The sequence below is a fragment of the Schistocerca nitens genome, chromosome 3 (genome assembly GCF_023898315.1).
Source record: "Schistocerca nitens isolate TAMUIC-IGC-003100 chromosome 3, iqSchNite1.1, whole genome shotgun sequence".
NCBI classification, from domain to species: Eukaryota; Metazoa; Arthropoda; class Insecta; order Orthoptera; family Acrididae; genus Schistocerca; species Schistocerca nitens.
Genome location: NC_064616.1, coordinates 942,695,631 through 942,716,367, shown reverse-complemented (window position 1 = coordinate 942,716,367; position 20,737 = coordinate 942,695,631).

Sequence of the window (20,737 nt, the reverse complement as noted above, 5' to 3'; positions counted from 1 at the left end):
TACCCAGAGGCCACTGGCATGGACCTCGATTGGCCCCCGTGTTCTTTGGATATGAACATATGCGACTCCTTTTTGTCGGGCTATATTAAATACAAGGTGTACAACAATAACTCCAAAACCATTGCTGAGCTGAAAACAGCCATTCAGGAGATCATCGACAGCATCCATGTTCCGACACTTCACCGGGTGATGCATAATGTCGTTATTCATCTGCTCCACATCATCACCAATGAAGGCAGGATAATGATGTAGTGAGGTTTACGTGCTATATAAATTGTGTGCACACCTTAGTTTGTAACTAATTTACGTTTTTTCACATAGTTCAATCATTGTCACTCTGTATGTTGAACTTTGTTCCATACACTGCTGATGATAAAAGTGAGACATATTCGTAACAAATGCTAACTATCTCAAGAAAATGTCTTCTCTAAGTTGTAGATAGCATCTGCAGCAGTCCAGAAATTGTTTCATTACTCGCTCGAAACAGATAAGTGAATTAATCGACAGCATGACCCAGCAGTAACTACATAAGGGCTACTATAATGATGTACACAGTTTATTATTATTATTATTATTATTTTCGATTATTCCCATTTAAGAGAGCGTTTGAACTTGAATTCCTTTATGATGACTGTTTATGTTTTTTCTGAGCCCAAATTTTCTTCATGTGTTCACTGTGTTGTTTCTTTCGCTCGGCTGTCCATTTGAATCCTGGTCTCTTCTGTGTTGTGGTGTCAAATTTATGTTTTTTGATGATGTTCCTGAATTCAGTTCTATTTTCTGCATCGTTTACTGTTATGTGTGCTTGTCTGAGGTCCTCTTCAACTTCTTTTATCCATTTTGTTTTTCCCCTGCCTGAGTTGATGACTTTAAGAATTCGCTTTGAAATTCTGTTTTCATTCATCCTGTGGATATGTCCGTAGAACTGCATTCTTCTTTTCCTTATTGTATCCGTAATCTTGTCTGTGTATTTATATAATTCTGATGTTGGTCTCTTCTTCCAGATTCCTTGCTCTTGTATCGGGCCAAAAATTTTCCTGAGAATTTTCCTTCCTTGTTTCTCTATTTCATTGATTTTAGTTTGCCCACCTATTTGTGTTGTTTCAGATGCATACAGTGCCTCCGGAAGTACGACAGTGTTGTAGTGCCTCAATTTTGCGTTAATGGATATGGACTTTTTGTTATAATAGTTCCATGTCAGTTTATATGTTTTCTGTAGTTTTTTTATTCTTTCCTCATTGGTCTTTAGGTTGATCCCCGATGGGTGGATGATTTCTCCCAGGTACTTAAAATGTGGTACTTGTACGATTTTCCCATGGGTTGTCACAATAGGCAATTTGTCTTGTGGCACTCTTTCTATGTACTGGGTTTTCTCATATGAGATTTGCAGGCCAGTTCTTTGTGCAATTTCGTGTAACTTCTCTATGGCGTTAGTGGCTTCTTTTCTATTATTTGTGAGGATTGCAAGGTCATCCGCAAAAGCTAAACACTTCACATTGAATATATTATCTTTTTTAATGCCAATTTGGATTCCTTTTACTTCTTTTTCCCATGCCTGATAATTTTTTCAAGAATGATATTAAAGAGTAATGGTGAAAGTCCGTCACCCTGTCGCACTCCAGCTTATTATTATTATTTGATTACTTTCTCAGACTTTTTAGAAGTCTGGTTAAGAATGGAGTGACGCGGACCTTTATCAAGCGTCACTTCCTTTTTGCTGTACGGTACATGTTATATTGCATTTAGGAACTTTCGGGTAATTGAACATGTATCAATAATTACGGATTTCTGTAATTGTATATATATGTTTGGATGTAGCTGTATTGCATTGATGTATTGGTGGATATTGTGTGGTATGACTCCTGTAGTTGATAGTATAATTGGTATGATGTCAACTTTATCCTGATGCCACATGTCTTTGACTTCCTCAGCCAGTTGGATGTATTTTTCAATTTTTTCTCCTGTTTTCTTTTGTATATTTGTTGTATTGGGTATGGATATTTCGATTAATTGTGTTAATTTCTTCTTTTTATTGGTGAGTATGATGTCAGGTTTGTTATGTGGCGTTGTTTTATCTGTTATAATGGTTCTGTTCCAGTATAATTTGTATTCATCATTCTCCAGTACATTTTGTGGTGCATACTTGTATGTAGGAACGTGTTGTTTTATAAGTTTATGTTGTAAGGCAAGCTGTTGATGTATTATTTTTGCGACATTGTCATGTCTTCTGGGGTATTCTGTATTTGCTAGTATTGTACATCCGCTTGTGATGTGATCTACTGTTTCTATTTGTTGTTTACAAAGTCTGCATTTATCTGTTGTGGTATTAGGATCTTTAATAATATGCTTGCTGTAATACCTGGTGTTTATTGTTTGATCCTGTATTGCAATCATGAATCCTTCTGTCTCACTGTATATATTGCCTTTTCTTAGCCATGTGTTGGATGCGTCTTGATCGATGTGTGGCTGTGTTAGATGATACGGGTGCTTGCCATGAAGTGTTTTCTTTTTCCAATTTACTTTCTTCGTATCTGTTGATGTTATGTGGTCTAAAGGGTTGTAGAGGTGGTTATGAAATTGTAGTGGTGTAGCCGATGTATTTATATGAGTGATTGCTTTGTGTATTTTGCTAGTTTCTGCTCGTTCTATAAAGAATTTTCTTAAATTGTCTACCTGTCCATAATGTAGGTTTTTTATATCGATAAATCCCCTTCCTCCTTCCTTTCTGCTTAATGTGAATCTTTCTGTTGCTGAATGTATGTGATGTATTCTATATTTGTGGCATTGTGAGCGTGTAAGTGTATTGAGTGCTTCTAGGTCTGTGTTACTCCATTTCACTACTCCAAATGAGTAGGTCAATATTGGTATGGCATAAGTATTTATAGCTTTTGTCTTGTTTCTTGCTGTCAATTCTGTTTTCAGTATTTTTGTTAGTCTTTGTCTATATTTTTCTTTTAGTTCTTCTTTAATATTTGTATTATCTATTCCTATTTTTTGTCTGTATCCTAGATATTTATAGGCATCCGTTTTTTCCATCGCTTCTATGCAGTCGCTATGGTTATCCAACATGTAATCTTCTTGTTTAGTGTGTTTTCCCTTGACTATGCTATTTTTCTTACATTTGTCTGTTCCAAACGCCATACTTATATCATTGCTGAATACTTCTGTTATCTTTAGTAATTGGTTGAGTTGTTGATTTGTTGCTGCCAGTAGTTTTAGATCATCCATGTATAGCAAATGTGTGATTTTGTGTGGGTATGTTCCAGTAATATTGTATCCATAATTTGTATTATTTAGCATGTTGGATAGTGGGTTCAGAGCAAGGCAGAACCAGAAAGGACTTAATGAGTCTCCTTGGTATATTCCACGCTTAATCTGTATTGGCTGTGATGTGATATTATTTGAATTTATTTGGATATTAAGTGTGGTTTTCCAATTTTTCATTACTATGTTTAGGAACTGTATCAATTTAGGATCTATTTTGTATATTTCCAATATTTGTAGTAACCATGAGTGGGGTACACTATCAAAAGCTTTTTGGTAATCAATGTATGCGTAGTGTAGCGACCTTTGTTTAGTTTTAGCTTGATATGTCACCTCTGCATCTATTATCAGTTGCTCTTTACATCCTCGTGCTCCTTTGCAACAGCCTTTTTGTTCTTCATTTATAATTTTGTTCTGTGTTGTATGTGTCATTAATTTCTGTTTAATGATTGAAGTTAATATTTTGTATATTGTTGGTAGGCATGTTATGGGGCGATATTTAGCTGGGTTCGCTGTGTCTGCTTGATCTTTAGGTTTCAGATAAGTTATTCCATGTGTAAGTGTATCAGGGAATGTGTATGGGTCTGCAATGTAACTGTTAAATAATTTAGTTAGATGTGAATGTGTTGAGGTGAACTTCTTTAACCAGAAATTTGCTATTTTATCATTTCCAGGGGCTTTCCAATTGTGAGTAGAATTAATTGCTTGGGTGACTTCATGTTGCAAAATTATCACTTCAGGCATTTGTGGTATCATCTTGTATGTGTCTGTTTCTGTTTGTATCCACCGTGCATGCCTGTTATGTTGTACCGGGTTTGACCATATGTTGCTCCAGAAGTGTTCCATGTCTGTTATGTTTGGTGGATTGTTTATTTTAATGTGTGTGTTATCTATTGTCTGGTAAAATTTCTTTTGGTTTGTGTTGAATGTTTGGTTTTGTTTCCTTCTATTTTCACTTTTTTTGTATCTTCTGAGTCGTTTGGCTAATGCTTGTAATTTCTGCTTCTTTTCGTCTAATTGCTCTGTCGCTTCTTGTTGTGAGATTTTACCTAACCTTTTTCGTTTTTTTTCCGAGATTTCATTTCTTATAAATTGTGTTAGCTGTCCGATGTCTTTTCTCAGTTTTTCTATTCTGATCTGTAGCCTGTGTTGCCATGCTGGTTTTGTGGGTTTCTTCTGTGTGTTGGTTGGTTCTGATCTCTGTCTAGTGTGTATATTTAGTGTAGTGAGTGCTCCTATATAAACCAGTAGTTGTAACTCTTCCATAGTTGTGTTTTCATTTATTTTGTTGTGTATGATTGTGTTGATAGTTTTTATTGTTGTTTCGACTTGTGGGTTATTTGGTGGTCTATGCAAGAATGGTCTAATGTCTGTATTTGTGTCTTTGTATTCTATATATGTTAGCTGAAATTTTTCTTCTATATCTAGCATCTGTGTCACTTCGTGTTCTATTTGTGCTTGTTCTGGTGGCTGTCTTAAGATTTCGTTTTCCTCTGATTGTTTAATTGGTGCGTGTTGTTCTTTGTTTGTTTGCTCTGGGATGTTTGAGTCCATTACTGTATTTTCTTCTTCTTCTGATTGCACATTATTTTGTTCCAGTATTTGTTGTACTTGTTGTTTAATATTTTCTAATTCTGACTGGGGTATCCTGTTATTTTTGATTATTACACGGATCTGATCAGCTAGTCGTTGTTCTGTTAAAAATTTTAATTCTGGGTATCTGGTAATAAATGTTGTGTATACTTGTGATCTGTATCCAGTTGTGTTGGTTCCTAGGTTTGTTGCTTGGTAATAACAGAACATGAGGTGTCGATTAACTTCATCTGACCATCTCATCCTCTGTCTTTGTTTTCCTTCTAGGGTGGTTGCAGGAAGCATATCCTGCAAAACACCTCTATTTGGATTTAAATCATTTTCCAGTTGGCTAGCAGTGTCGTTACCATTGTGGGCGGGCATAGGGTTCAAGCGTCGTCCCCGACCATGACGGCGCTTGTCCGAGGCTTCTTTAGTTCTGTCCTGAACCAACTAATCACACTAAAAGGGGGGTTAGCCCTATTAGTGGTTTGTTCTTTTCGTCGCCTTTTACGACTGGCAGAACATACCGGAGGCCTATTCTTTTCCCGGGCCTCCACGGGGATTATTATTATTATTATTATTATTATTATTATTATTATTATTATTTTTAGAGTGGTTCGACACAAAGCATTAACATCCTGAAGTCGTCCAACTTCTACCAGTTCAGAACTACGGAGTGCGGCAGTGAAGTGAGTTACGAACAATAATTATAGTACACACATCTGAACTTAGTTGATTTTAAATGGGGTTGCAGTGTGCAAGTCAAGCATGTGTCGCAGTGGAAAGGACTAACAGGGGGGAAGTAAATTCTGTAACAAGTGTACCCTCATTGTGGATTGGATAGTTAGCTTTTTTTCTGATAAGGAGGTGTGGATAGCACTTGCGATTCCTTCGTCATTCATTCACACACACACACACACACACACACACAAACTAAATATCATTCATTTATCATCATTTTGAAAATAGAAGTGGTTCAAGAAAAGTCTTCAATTCTACAGTTTTGTTAGGTGCTAAAGTTGGTGATAAAGTGATGGAGTCGGAAGGGGGGGAGGGGGGGACGGGATGGAGGGCGGGGATACTAGCTAATGTCTGATTGCGCTCAGGGGTAATGATCTGAGAAAGGTTGGGAACCACTGCTTTACACTGACGCGCTAATTACTGTTGACAAAACAGACGTGTTTGAACCACATGTCTATTGCATCATTCACCGAGATTAGTATGAAAATCATACAATGAAGGCTTTCACGACCGGATGTTTCAAGTGCCGAGAATTCTTCCGGGTTATATGGCCGTGGTCCATGGAACTCTTCTATCCCTGACGCTTGGTCCAAAGTTACGTTGGAGATCTTCGGAGGTGCTCCTGGTTGTTTGTGCTGGTCAGTCGACAAGACTCTGCACAACCAGGAGCACCTACGAAGATGTCCAGCGTAACTTTGGACGAAACGTCAGGGATGGAAGAGTTCCATGGACCATGGCCATTGTAACACCTCGGTTCAGTTTACAGTGATAAAAGCTATAGAAAGAATAATTTAAAATTAAGAATAGTTTTTTAGAGGGGAAAATGGTGTAGAATGAGAGTTCGGTAATTGCAGATCAAAATTATAATATATCAGCCAGTAGTTTAACGTCTAAGTACAGCAAAGCCACGGAAGCTCCGTCATGAAGAAGCAGTGATGTTAAACTCTTGTGATGAAAAACCTATAAAAAGGCCTGATTGTCATTATTGCCGCTTTTTTTCCTTGATTGTTTCGTTAAAGGGCGGAGAACCCGTGTCAGTCAGCGAGACAATAATTAGATTGGACTTTATCGTGTTAAGATTCACGATAAACTGTTAGAGTATTACGGAGATTAAAAGTGATGTAGTGTACGATCTCTGACTGTTGGTAGCAACGGAGTATTAAGGGGATTTTAGGACTTCAGTGCTAGATTGGAACTTTACGGACATACAGACGACAGAAACTCAAATTATCTGCTGATACGAGTGAATTCAGAGGTACCGGTATTCAGATATTAACGTGTGGACTTTTGAAAGTGTCGTGTGCCGTTAGTTGCGAATCTGGACGTAGAGTGCGTGCATATCGGCATTTGCGGACTATTTAGGTTCCTCCAGGCTAGGAACCATTTACATAGACCATCATCCATCACAATCTTAATCCTTGAATATTGAGTGAAAGTGAAATACAAGAGTGTTGTACTTATTTCATTTACGTAGTATTAATCAGTGAAGGTTTTACGGAACCAAAGCTATTCAGCAATAAGTCAGCACCATCTAGCGGAAATCGTAGGCATTAAGTAACACGCTAACTGAAGTGAACGTTTACGTGTTTTACGGACTGCTTAATATGAACTTTTGTGACTCTTTGAAGTCCCCACTCCCTCCGAAAGGTGGCGCAGGCTGTCATAATCATAAAAGGGGAGAGTTTTAGCCGGACAAATTACTAAATAAAAGCGATATTTACAAGACTCGCAGTAATAGCAAAACATATGGCTCGCACCTCATCGGAGAGTCGTCGCCGTCACGTCGGGAAGTAAAGCCGGAAAACCTACCGACGATACGTATCTACGAGCAGACGTCGACGTGGAGTACCTGAAAAGGGAACCACAAGAGAGTTGGTGATGTTTCATCATATAACCCGGAAGAATTCTCGCAGTATGAAAATCGACGCATCACACTTGTCTAGCCGACATAGCAGCATTCGTAGTCCGTAAATGGCTCATGCTGAGTTATAGTGGTCTAGGATACGTATAATCCAAGTAGCTCTCACGTATATTAATCAATTGTAGATGAGCCCGTCATTTCATTTCTGAACAGTAATGCCTAAACCTAAACCATTATCAGTGTTTCACGTATTATGTGTTAGATATCAGCCATCATTCATTCCATTGTCTTGTGTCACAATAGGCCGACTGTAAATTTTAAGCAGCAAGTACAGAGCTCCGCGAAATGTATGACAGCAACTTCTCCGTGTATTTTACACTACGAAACTGTTTTTTATTAGTACAACCCGTGGTGTAAATATGAAACTGGTATTTATATCGTTATGATCGTTGTGAAAGTATTCAGGTATGCTCTTGTCACTTACGTGCGTTATGTATAGGATGTACGAAGACTCCAACAGTTATCCTCTGCATACATTATTGTAGACGAGACTTTAAACGGATACGGAAAGAAAGCATTTTGGCCCTACTGAAGATCCATTTTAAAGGTACAGTGCAAAGTAAAAGGAAGCATACAAAACTGTAGAAGAATGTGTCGTAGCGTTATGTTACAGATGGCCTGCTGCTCCTAATGTATTCACAAAACGTGTGCCAATGCCCCAACAAAGGAGCGCAGCAGCACGGTAGTGAGCCAAACAACTTTGTGTGCTGCGGCATCCTGCCCTGTACCGCGATAACGCTCAGCTGCAACATTCTTAAGTGAGCGTAAGAGAGTACTTGGGGTGCGAGCAGGAGCACAGGTTGTATCGATCCCGGTACAGCGGCACGAGTGTGCGGGTCTTACCGCCGCATCCCCCAAATCCGCGCCAACTGCAGGTGAGGCGCCTCCCACACACAGCGGCTCGCTTTAAAGTGCCCTTCCCGCCGCACGCACTCCCATTGCTAAGGGGAGCCTCGAGCGTCCTCTTTGCCGAGAATACCGCTGTGCTACGCGCACCTAGCTCACAGTGTACCATGTGTGACTCCCACCCAACACAGTCTCATCTCTGCTTTTACTCACGAACTTCGCTCAAGGTAAGCTGCACCTACGTTTGACAAACAGTATTCACAGTCAGTGACTTCCGTTTTTTGCTGTTTTTTATCAGATTTCACACTGACATGCGACTTTGCCTCTCGTCGCCTTTGCGTGAAAGGGGTATTGACCAGAATGATTAAAAAATCCTCGCTGAACAACAACTTCAGATTTTTTCAGAATATGCTAGTGAAATAGACTCATTTCATTTAAACTCGAGGAGGGAAGTCAATACTCTACGAATGTTTGCAAGCATGGTAACTGAATCGGGTCAGCTGTAATCAGCTGCGTGGAAGAACACACAGATGGTGCTATAAATTAATATATTGATAATTTATTGTCACAAGAAGCTTGTAGAATAATGAGCTGCGTGTTTTTGTAACTGTATTAACGATCACATATGAAATTCCTTTCTTTTTTCATATTTAACCACGCTGTCTTTTGGGTACGAAAGAACCGTTTTCAAAGAGAGAAAGTTGTTGACATAGTTACTAATTAAGGCGGACAAGAAATATCTGAGTAAAAATGAACCTAAATAAGGTTTTGCTTCTTCTGGTTCGTTAAATGAAGCACCGCCTAAAAGACTCTGTAATGTAAAATGCTCTGCAGAGAGAGAAGCTGCTCCGTTAGATGGGTATTGTTCTTCGGAATATTCCAGTAAAGCGCATTGGAATATCAGAGTGCAGGCTATATTGACGAATTTGACCGGCAAACCCTACTTGGATGAGAAACCGTGTAGCGTTGTCATATTGAGACAACGGTTCGGAAAAATTCCTACTCTTCATATTCAGGTAGAATCTCATGACGACGTCGGACGTTATTTTTTATAGAATCTGGCTAGTATCAGGTACCACCTATCCCATATCCCGTACCATCTCTCGCTAGAGAGCATGTGGACCACTCGAAAGCCTTTGTAAATGAGTCTGCACCCTGCTGGTAGGATACGTAGCTGCGAAAAAAAGACGAGAAAGATCGTGATGCTGCGTGTCTGCGGTCCTCCAGGGTTCCAGCGTTCCTTCCGAATTTTCAATAACGCAGCATTGTATGGGGAATCTACGTGGGAAACTCAGTCGAAAGTGACATGATGGTCTGCTGTTTATCATTATTAACGCCATTTCTTAGTTTACAGATTTCCCAGAACCCATTCCTAAGATGCAGCATCTTTATCTGGACGAAGAAGGGTGCTTGGTTTGTGCCGTGATCTATGGCTGCTGTCTTGTGAGACTGAGGAGAACGCTTCTTATGTGCCCAGTAACACGCCCCGAGATACACTTTCTTCTTATTATTCTTATTCTTCAATCTCATCCTCCTAATCGTACGAAGGGCATGTTTTACTTGCTTCCCGAGGAGTCGTTCTTGAGAAATATACCGCTTAGGTGCTGCATTATGAACAGGAGAACTCAGTGCTCAATTCGTCTTACCTTTTTCAGTATTGCCAAAGGACTTGGAAGGAGTGGACGCTATCCCTAGAAAAAAACGTCACCGAGGATTCTTAACTGCTAAAGCAGGAGATTAAGCGCCTTTTGCAACTCCTGCAATGAATTCTCATGTTTGCTTTCATCAGATGCACATGTAAATTTAGCGTAAATCTGTTTTGGCACACCTAACAGAAACATATAATCTTTGTAGTCATAGCCTCCGGTAAACTTGATTCAAATTTTCTGAAGGGCAGTAGGTACTGGGTTTGCATTTCATATCTTAGTGAAGCTTTTTACCACCGAGAAAGACGTTAACTTCCACGAAAAGAATCAAAACAACTCATCGCAAGAACCGCATAACCCTAAATTTATATGCATGTTTACTCCGTAATTTCTTCTCAGAACAACGAAATACGCATATGATTCAGCTTCGCTCGCCAGGATCCGCAGCTCGTATTCCACTGGGTATGGTAGCGTCGCTGCCCCTAGGTTATAGAATCCGTGGTTCAATTTCTGACCGGGTCAGATATTTTTTCGCTCGAGGACTGGGTGTTTGTTGTGCCCTAATCATTTTTAACTCAACTTCATCGACGCGCAATATTTCGCGTTTTTCACCCAATATTGCCATCCGAACATTTCATTTGTCTCAGGAGGATGATGACCACATAAATCTACGTTAGGGCAGACAAAGACAAATGAAGATTAATTCGAAGACTCTAAATCTTTGTTCCACCAATTCTTGTGTAACGTTTGCTCGTCTGGGAATCGCACCAAGTTAGATTAACAAAAGGTACGAAAGAAGATCGAGGGTAGAGTTACACAATTTTACGTGGTGAGCACGGGAGCATCATGGAAAAGCTCGACAAAGTGCGATGCGAAACGCTACTAGGAAAACGATTTGCATCATATCCCGGTGCAAGTGATGGAGCTGACGTTCTAAACGAGTGAGGGAAACATGCTTATCGCTTCCTCACACCCTGAAGTGTGGTACCCCACAACAACATATAGTGTGTTTGACCACTACCTGGCAGTGTGCCGTCAGTTGCAATACACAGCAAGCAGTAAGCGGTGAACCAAACGTATTTTATCAGAAACTTCTGTGAGTGTTCACCACAAGTAGGGTTTTATTATATATGACAGTACACTGGTACTTCCTCTTCAACGAGGTATATTCAACTCTGTCATGTTCTGTTTGTAATCTTGAAGATGGATTTCCAATAATTGTTATTAACTGTATTACAATTGCTCACAAATATGTTTGTGACTATATGACAGTGCACTACACTGAGTTGCACAAAGGATGATTTACGCAGATGGTGTATAACACGTGAATTTGGAAAAAGAGTTTTTCGTTATAACGATATCAATTAGTAGAGAGTTTAAACATTTAAAAAAATCGTACCACTTTTTCATATCTGAAGATAGCAATTTAAGTTGGCGAAACTAGTTACCTATGTATGTACTCATTGTGATCTGGGAAAATAAAACTTCTCTAATATGAAGTTAGTTTTCTCTCCTGCTGGCAGTGTCAGGTAACCAATGACTTTTTCGTTGGAATCACAGAAATTCGGTCAAATACGGAAGCTAGCGGCAGTCGTACCTCCAGCACGGCATCCGCAAACGGTACAGGAAATGAAATAAGGACATGAGCCCACACACACACAGACACACACACACACACACACACACACACACACACACACACACACACACACAAACACACACACACACACAATTATATTAAAGAAAAACGTGATTCATGCGTAACTATGTGCAGGCGATACTCAAAAGATAAAATTTTGGTTACATCTATTATTGAAAAATAATGTGTTGCAGTAAAGAAGCGCGACTGGCAGTAAGTGAAGGAGAGTAGGAGCGACAATTGGTGGCCGTGTTAGATTTTGGGCTGGCGTAGAAGCAGCTCCGCACCGCTGGCGGTGAGGACGGGGGCGCCTTATGGATTCGCCCCAGCAGCTAATTAATCACAAAGGAAGGGTCGAACGTACCGTGTCGTCCGGCTATATTAAAGCCGTCACTCCATCCCGGGACATCTCTTAACATGGCACCTATCAAACTCCAGCTTCGTACAGACCTACGCAACTTCGCTCATCTGCTTTCAGCCACTATTACCAGTAAGCAGCGGTTCTATTCACTGTAGTTAACAATAACGGAAAATTCTCATTGTAAGCAGCAATAAATCTACAGTTAACGTAAGTTCCTCACTGAGGCCTCTATTTCAGTATCTTACGTCTAATACATGTATTTTTCAAGGATTATAAAGAAATAATACGAAATGCTATGCGCAACAAACATTCAGGACACATACACAACACAGATGGCATTCACTCTCGATGTCACAAAATAAGTAGATTTTGTAGAACCCGTATTTCGTTCAATGTCGCTAACCTGCTTGTTATAGCTTTCTCCCAGACTGCTATAATCAACCACATTTGAAAGCATCAACGCTGTCGATGCAGCAGGAGAGAACATACTACGACAAAAAGTAATTTCAATATGTTCAGATCACATATGCAGTTCCAGTCTGGGGATACACGGCTACAGCACACCTGTACCGCCTGCAGATCATGCAGAAAAATTTATTATCGTAAGCAACAGTCTACGATGCACCCGCGCAATGTATTTCGCTTAGAGACCCTCTCGGAGGTACTCGGGGAACTTTCCACATGACTGTATACGATGTCGAGACATACGAATAGCCCCTTCGTCCCATATGTGGTGAATTACGATCATAGCCATTCGTGGCCACACGCTAGATCAAAAACACCCACTAGCGGGGAAGTCTCAACATCTGTGGCAACTTACACAACAAGGAGTGTGCGAACCAGTGCATTTCAGTCAGTTTGACTGGTCTTGCCAATTACACTTGACAGCCTCACATCAGGCTGCCAGGTGGAAGGCTACCATACATAAATCACAAGCGAAAACCGTAGGATAATGCAGAGTGAGTGGCCTATTTTATCACCAAATGGACATGTCTCATGATGACTTTGTCACATTATAAGATTGCAACTTCTATAGTTGGACCGTGAGACATCATCGGTGCCCAGATAAAACGGTAACTTCCCAACTACTAACACATCCTTGCACCTTTTTACGGACTGTCTCTGTTGGCAGGATAATCGGCCAGCAGGCCAATCACTCGTTCAGATTGTCGCAGCGGCTTCTTTCCCCACGGCTTGACGTAGCACTTGTTTCCCCCTCTGCTAAATATCGCTGCCCTTCGAAATCTTCTGTCTACTTTCTAACGAGCGATTGTACCCAGACGTACGAGCCGGCCGGAGTGGCCGAGCGGTTCTAGGCGCTACAGTTTGGAACCGCGTGACCGCTACGGTTGCAGGTTTGAATCCTGCCTCGGGCATGGATGTGTGTGCTGTCCTTAGGTTAGTTAGGTTTAAGTAGTTCTGAGTTCTAGGGGACTGATGACCTGAGAAGTTAAGTCCCATAGCGCTCATTGCCAGACGTACGGACAACAGCAGAGAGCCGCAGCCTGTAAACGCATTGTCGCAAGCTGAGCCTTTCACAGAGGTGACAGCACAAATATTTATGACGGTCATCGTGCAAGTGCAGGCATGTTTGAGCGCCCTTCCTCCTACTACAAAATTAAGGTGTTCCGAAACTAGCTGCATCACAAGCACTAGAAAAAGACTGCGTTGTAAGACAAACAGAGTTCATTCAACAGGAAAAGGACAAAAAAGAAGGCACATCTTAAAATATAACAAAGGAAATACCAAAAGAATGGAAGATCTTACTTATAAAACCAGTACTTAAAACAGGAGACAGATAATAACCCGACAATTATAGAGGCATATTATTAAATACAGCGTATAAGATCTATACTAGAATAATAACCGAAAGACTAAAACCCATAATGGAGTGCCTGCTATCAGAAGAACAAAATGGAATCAGAAAGGGGAGAAGCTGTACAGACAACATACACTCCTGGAAATTGAAATAAGAACACCGTGAATTCATTGTCCCAGGAAGGGGAAACTTTATTGACACATTCCTGGGGTCAGATACATCACATGATCACACTGACAGAACCACAGGCACATAGACACAGGCAACAGAGCATGCACAATGTCGGCACTAGTACAGTGTATATCCACCTTTCGCAGCAATGCAGGCTGCTATTCTCCCATGGAGACGATCGTAGAGATGCTGGATGTAGTCTTGTTGAACGGCTTGCCATGCCATTTCCACCTGGCGCCTCAGTTGGACCAGCGTTCGTGCTGGACGTGCAGACCGCGTGAGACGACGCTTCATCCAGTCCCAAACATGCTCAATGGGGGACAGATCCGGAGATCTTGCTGGCCAGGGTAGTTGACTTACACCTTCTAGAGCACGTTGGGTGGCACGGGATACATGCGGACGTGCATTGTCCTGTTGGAACAGCAAGTTCCCTTGCCGGTCTAGGAATGGTAGAACGATGGGTTCGATGGCGGTTTGGATGTACCGTGCACTATTCAGTGTCCCCTCGACGATCACCAGTGGTGTACGGCCAGTGTAGGAGATCGCTCCCCACACCGTGATGCCGGGTGTTGGCCCTGTGTGCCTCGGTCGCATGCAGTCCTGATTGTGGCGCTCACCTGCACGGTGCCAAACACGCATACGACCATCATTGGCACCAAGGCAGAAGCGACTCTCATCGCTGAAGACGACACGTCTCCATTCGTCCCTCCATTCACGCCTGTCGCGACACCACTGGAGGCGGGCTGCACGATGTTGGGGCGTGAGCGGAAGACGGCCTAACGGTGTGCGGGACCGTAGCCCAGCTTCATGGAGACGGTTGCGAATGGTCCTCGCCGATACCCCAGGAGCAACAGTGTCCCTAATTTGCTGCGAAATGGCGGTGCGGTCCCCTACGGCACTGCGTAGGATCCTACGGTCTTGGCGTGCATCCGTGCGTCGCTGCGGTCCGGTCCCAGGTCGACGGGCACGTGCACCTTCCGCCGACCACTGGCGACAACATCGATGTACTGTGGAGACCTCACGCCCCACGTGTTGAGCAATTCGGCGGTACGTCCACCCGGCCTCCCGCATGCCCACTATACGCCCTCGCTCAAAGTCCGTCAACTGCACATACGGTTCACGTCCACGCTGTCGCGGCATGCTACCAGTGTTAAAGACTGCGATGGAGCTCCGTATGCCACGGCAAACTGGCTGACACTGACGGCGGCGGTGCACAAATGCTGCGCAGCTAGCGCCATTCGACGGCCAACACCGCGGTTCCTGGTGTGTCCGCTGTGCCGTGCGTGTGATCATTGCTTGTACAGCCCTCTCGCAGTGCCCGGAGCAAGTATGGTGGGTCTGACACACCGGTGTCAATGTGTTCTTTTTTCCATTTCCAGGAGTGTATTTACACTACAGAAAATTATAGAAAAACATAAGGAATTTAATAAAGAAACACACATCCTTTTCGTCGATTATGTAAAGGGTTTTGATAAAGTAAATAGACAGCTATTGTCGGTAATTTTAATAAGAAGAGGTATACCAATCCACATTGTACAGGTAGTTCAAAAGATCTATGCTAATACAAGAATCCAAATAATTGGGGATAATGAAGAAACAACAAAGGTTATTAATTGAGGGGTTCGACAAGGTTGCAGCCTTTCCACTACTTTTTAATATACGAGGGATGTCCAGAAAGTAAGTTCCGATCGCTCGAGAAATGGACACCACTGTGAAAACCCGATGAAGCTTTGCACAGATGTGTTGGGTAGTGTCTCTAGTATGACCGTCGATCGCATCAAGACGTTCTTTTCAGTTGTGAGAGCACTGTGAGCGAGTAAACGTGCCTAAACGACGTCTCCCGGCAAGTAGCAGGGCCCGCTGAGAGGCTTCACCTTAATGAATGCAGGCCACCTAACACAACTGCCACGTACGTCCTTTTTCATGGCAACTCTCAGCCGCACTCTGCAGGGGCAGTGAAGACGCTCCTATAGCATTTTCGATGTGAAGTGTTCGATCACCCACAACACAGCCCTATGTGGCTCGTCCTGGGTATCATCTCTGTTCACATGAAACGCTGGATACGAAGACAACACTTGGGCGCAGGTTACGCGCTATAGACCAGCGCAGAGAATTATCGGAAAGCACAGGCGATGGTGTTGGAAATTTGGTATGACGCTCCGACAAATGTCTAAGTCGGAGCGGCGACTATGTAGAGAAGTGTCTGGAAAGTGTAGCTAATTCTTGCAAATAAAATGTTTCTGATTTTCACTGTGGTTTCCATTTAGCGACCGATCGGAAGTTACTTTCTGGACAACCCTCGTATACATTGACAACATTATTCGGTAATGGAGAATGAAACAGAAGAACTATACATATAACTTCAACCAAAAAGTTTACTTTATGACTTTGCAATTCGCAGATGACCAAGTGTTAATTTCGAATAATGAAGATGGACTGCAGAGAGCTGCCTACGAACTATACCAAACATTCCAGATATATAATATGTCAATATGAATACAAAAAACTAAAGCCATGGCTTTTTGTGGGAAAAATCGAGTAAGAATAAAAATGATTATAGACAACAAGATTATAGAGCAAGTAGATAGATTCAAATCTCTAGGAACCATGCAGTCGTACAGGGGAGATGTAGATCAAAAAGACAAAATTGATAAATTTAACTACTTAAATGGCACTATCAGAAAAACCCTCCAATGTAAAGTAAGAACAGAAACATATCTAAAATTTTATAAAGTTGTGTCAGTACAAACATCACTTTATGGAAGTGAATCTTGGGTAATGGAAAATAAAAATAAAATAAGATTACAAGCCAATGAAATTCAATTCCTCAGGTATATAGCAGGATACACCAAGCTAGACAACAAAAGAAATACAGATGTCATGAAGGAATTGAATATTTTCGATGTAAACAGTAAGGTTGACGAACACAGACAAAAATGGATATTCCATCTGTTACGAATAACAAATCAAGATTACATCTACATTTCTGGCGATATACTCCGCAAGGTAAAAGATGTTTTGGAAGACCTGCAAAACGATGGAAGGACCAAGTATACTGCAACAGGCTGAGGGAAAGCCTAATGCATGACGGAAGAAGAAGAAGAAGAAGATGATGATGATGATGAAGAAGAAGATATAATTTAAAACCCCTCTGTGTAAGACTGTACCTCACGTTTATTGTACCAATTACGCACAATGATACTTCATGTAAGTTGGCATTGTTTTCAATTCTTGATTAACGCTATACATCAGATGGATAGAGCGTCTGCCAGGGAAGCAGGAGGTCCCGGGTTCGAGTCCCGCCGGCGCACACATTTTCAACATGTCGCCAATGAAGTATATGATGGCCGGTTTGCAGCTAGTGTGTCCATTTAATAATCATTTCATGGTAAGGCGGGTACCAGGTTGAGATTCATTGGGAGAGTGCTTAGAAAATGTAGTCTATCAACAAAGGAGGTGGCTTACAAAACACTCGTTCGACCTATACTTGAGTATTGCTCATCAGTGTGGGATCCGTACCAGATCGGGTTGACGGAGGAGATAGAGAAGATCCAAAGAAGAGCGGCGCGTTTCGTCACAGGGTTATTTGGTAACCGTGATAGCGTTACGGAGATGTTTAATACACTCAAGTGGCAGACTCTGCAAGAGAGGCGCTCTGCATCGCGGTGTAGCTTGCTCGCCAGGTTTCGAGAGGGTGCGTTTCTGGATGAGGTATCGAATATATTGCTTCCCCCTACTTATACCTCCCGAGGAGATCACGAATGTAAAATTAGAGAGATTAGAGCGCGCACGGAGGCTTTCAGACAGTCGTTCTTCCCGCGAACCATACGCGACTGAAACAGGAAAGGGAGGTAATGACAGTGGCACGTAAAGTGCCCTCCGCCACACACCGTTGGGTGGCTTGCGGAGTATAAATGTAGATGTAGATGTAGACTACAGCGTAACAGTTAATAAAAACTGGCCTTTATGACGTGTTCTACGGCCAACATGTGTTTTAACCATTTCCTCTTTATCTGGAAAGTAATTCTTTACACCGTCACCATTTCTTACTTAACTGAAATGTAATCTGTGTAGGATACATTTGCAGCTTTGTAGTGGGTCACCCTGCAACCTAACCCGCGGTGTGGCATTCACGGGTAGCAGAAGGACGAATAACTTATAAACTACACACAACGTGTTAATTCTCTACTCTTATTTTAATTATCCCCTAGAGATACGTTCAAGGTCTGTAGGATATTTCGGTATTCTTTACTGTACATTAGTAAAACCAAAGTAGGGTTCGCGAGGTTTCATTTTGGCAAGTCTCTCTCACGTGTCGCCTTTCTCTAAACACACTTGATGTTTCCTGTCAAATCAGTCTCTTTTTGGTACTACATTACTGAGTTGCACTCTAGAATAAGTTGTAAAAGCTTTTCACGAAGAAAAAAAAGTAAGAGTAGGGATAAAGTTCCGTCGACGACAAAGTCATTAGAGACGGTACACAAACTCGACATCCGGAACAATGGAACAGGGAATCGGCCGTGTCCTTTTCAAACGAAACATTCAGGCATTCGCTTTAGGAATTCTGAGAAATCTTCGAAAACCTCAATCTGGATTTCCGGATGGGAATTTGAAGTGGTGACTCTCGCATGGGAGTCTAATGCACTAACCACATCGCCATAACGATCAGTACCGTTTCGCGAGCACTATACATAACAAAATTACATTTTATTTATTCACAACTAGAAATATCCCACCCAAACATCGATCATAATTATATGCAACAAAATGAGGAAGATTAAGTATTAACGTTCTATCGACAAAGATGTTATAAATGATAGAACGTAGGGTCGGTGAGGACAAGGATCGGGAAGGAAAACGGCTGTTCCCCTGTTAGAGGAATCACCGCGTCATGATTGTTTCTGTCAGACAGTGACAGTGAACGCGATTTTATCTGAGAAGGTAGCTCTCCACGGAGCCAGGACCATAGTGACTCTTTCAAATTGCGACATCATTGTTTCAAATCAGTTTCAAACACGTCTCAGTTTGTGTCCATTCGCAATATCGTTTAACCCTTCTACCAAAAAAATGGTTCAAATGGCTCTGAGCACTATGGGACTTAACTGCTGAGGTCATCAGTCCCCTAGAACTTAGAACTACTTAATCCTAACTAAGCTAAGGACATCACACACATCCATACCCGAGGCAGGATTCGAACCTGCGACCGTAGCGGTCGCGCGGTTCCAGACTGAAGCGCCTAGAACCGCTCGGCCACTCCGGCCGGCTAACCCTTCTACCACTTTAGACGACAGTTTGTGGTTAAGACATCAGTAGCCAAGTAAGAAATAAATCTCGTATGATATCGTAGGCTGGCAAATTCCACAGGGTTGGTTCAGCCTCATGTCGGGAAGTGTGTTCTTCCTCCGTGCATATTGGCCTGTTTGCTTCCGGATGTATGAGAGTTGTATCGCATGTGTATTTGTGGAGTGTAGGTGGGTGAAATGCATGCGTGTACAGTGTATAGTTATGTTTGTGATGTATAATCGTGAGGAGAGAAGGGACAGGGTGGAACCCAGTGACGGCAAATAGCATCAAGGCAGCCGCCAGGCTTTATGTCCATATCCTACGAACGGATCACCATCACCGATGTCGTATGCCCTCACTACATAGGACCTGAGGAGAGGATTGGAATTTAATCCAGGATATTGACGCAAAATCTAGTTATCATGAGCTTTACGCCACCACCTCTCCTCTCCTCGTTAGCGAAATACCGGCAGCGGAAATTTGACCCAACGCCAGGATTCGAATCGCCATACCTCCGCGTCGATCACCACTGCGTAGGCGTGCGTTAGCGATCTCGGAGCAGACAAGTGATAACGAGCAGTACAAACATGCAATCGATCCCTTACAATACTAGCACTGCACTTGCATTCACGCTGAGCGGAATTCCAAAATTCGACAAACTAGATTTAATTTTCATATTTTGTGGATATTAGGATTAATAATGGAATGTCTAAAATAAACTAACGGCAACGTTAAAAGATCATAGGCATACCCTTCGCTCCCAGTCAAAATTTATTTATCAGTGAATATTTTCTATACTATGGCGAGGGAAAGGTAACGAAGAAGTGCTTCATTCGCCGGCCGAAGTGGCCGAACGGTTCTAGGCGCTACAGTCTGGAACCGCGCGACCGCTACGGTCGCAGATTCGAATTCTGCCTCGGGCATGGGTGTGTGTGATGTCCTTAGGTTAGTTAGGTTAGTTAGTTTTAAGTAGTTCTAAGTTCTAGGGGACTGATGACCTCAGAAGTTATGTCCCATAGTGCCCAGAGCGATTTGAACCATTTTGAAGTGCTTCATTCATGTAGGAAAAATTGCTGTCATTTGAAACTTGCGGTTGCAGAGACACGTTTTAAAATTTGTCTGCACCTAAAATGTTAAAATAAAAGTATTGTATAGTGAGAGAGCGCTAAAAGTTTTTAAAACATGGATTGGTGATAAAAAAAATTGTCACTGCTAACACTATAAGTCGCAGACTATGCAGTTTACTATGTGGAATGTATCAGGTGACGGTGTCTTACCGGTGTGACGACAGGAGAACCCGGTGTTGGGCAAAATAAAAGCGGCCCGCACGAACTAGAAAGAGAGACTAGCTAGATGGCAGAACGGAAGTTGTCCAAGTGAACGGTGTGACATCATGACATCATATACTCGTGACTAGGAGCGCTGGGTCACTATCTTTACAAGTGTGAATAGTATATAATTACGTACTAAT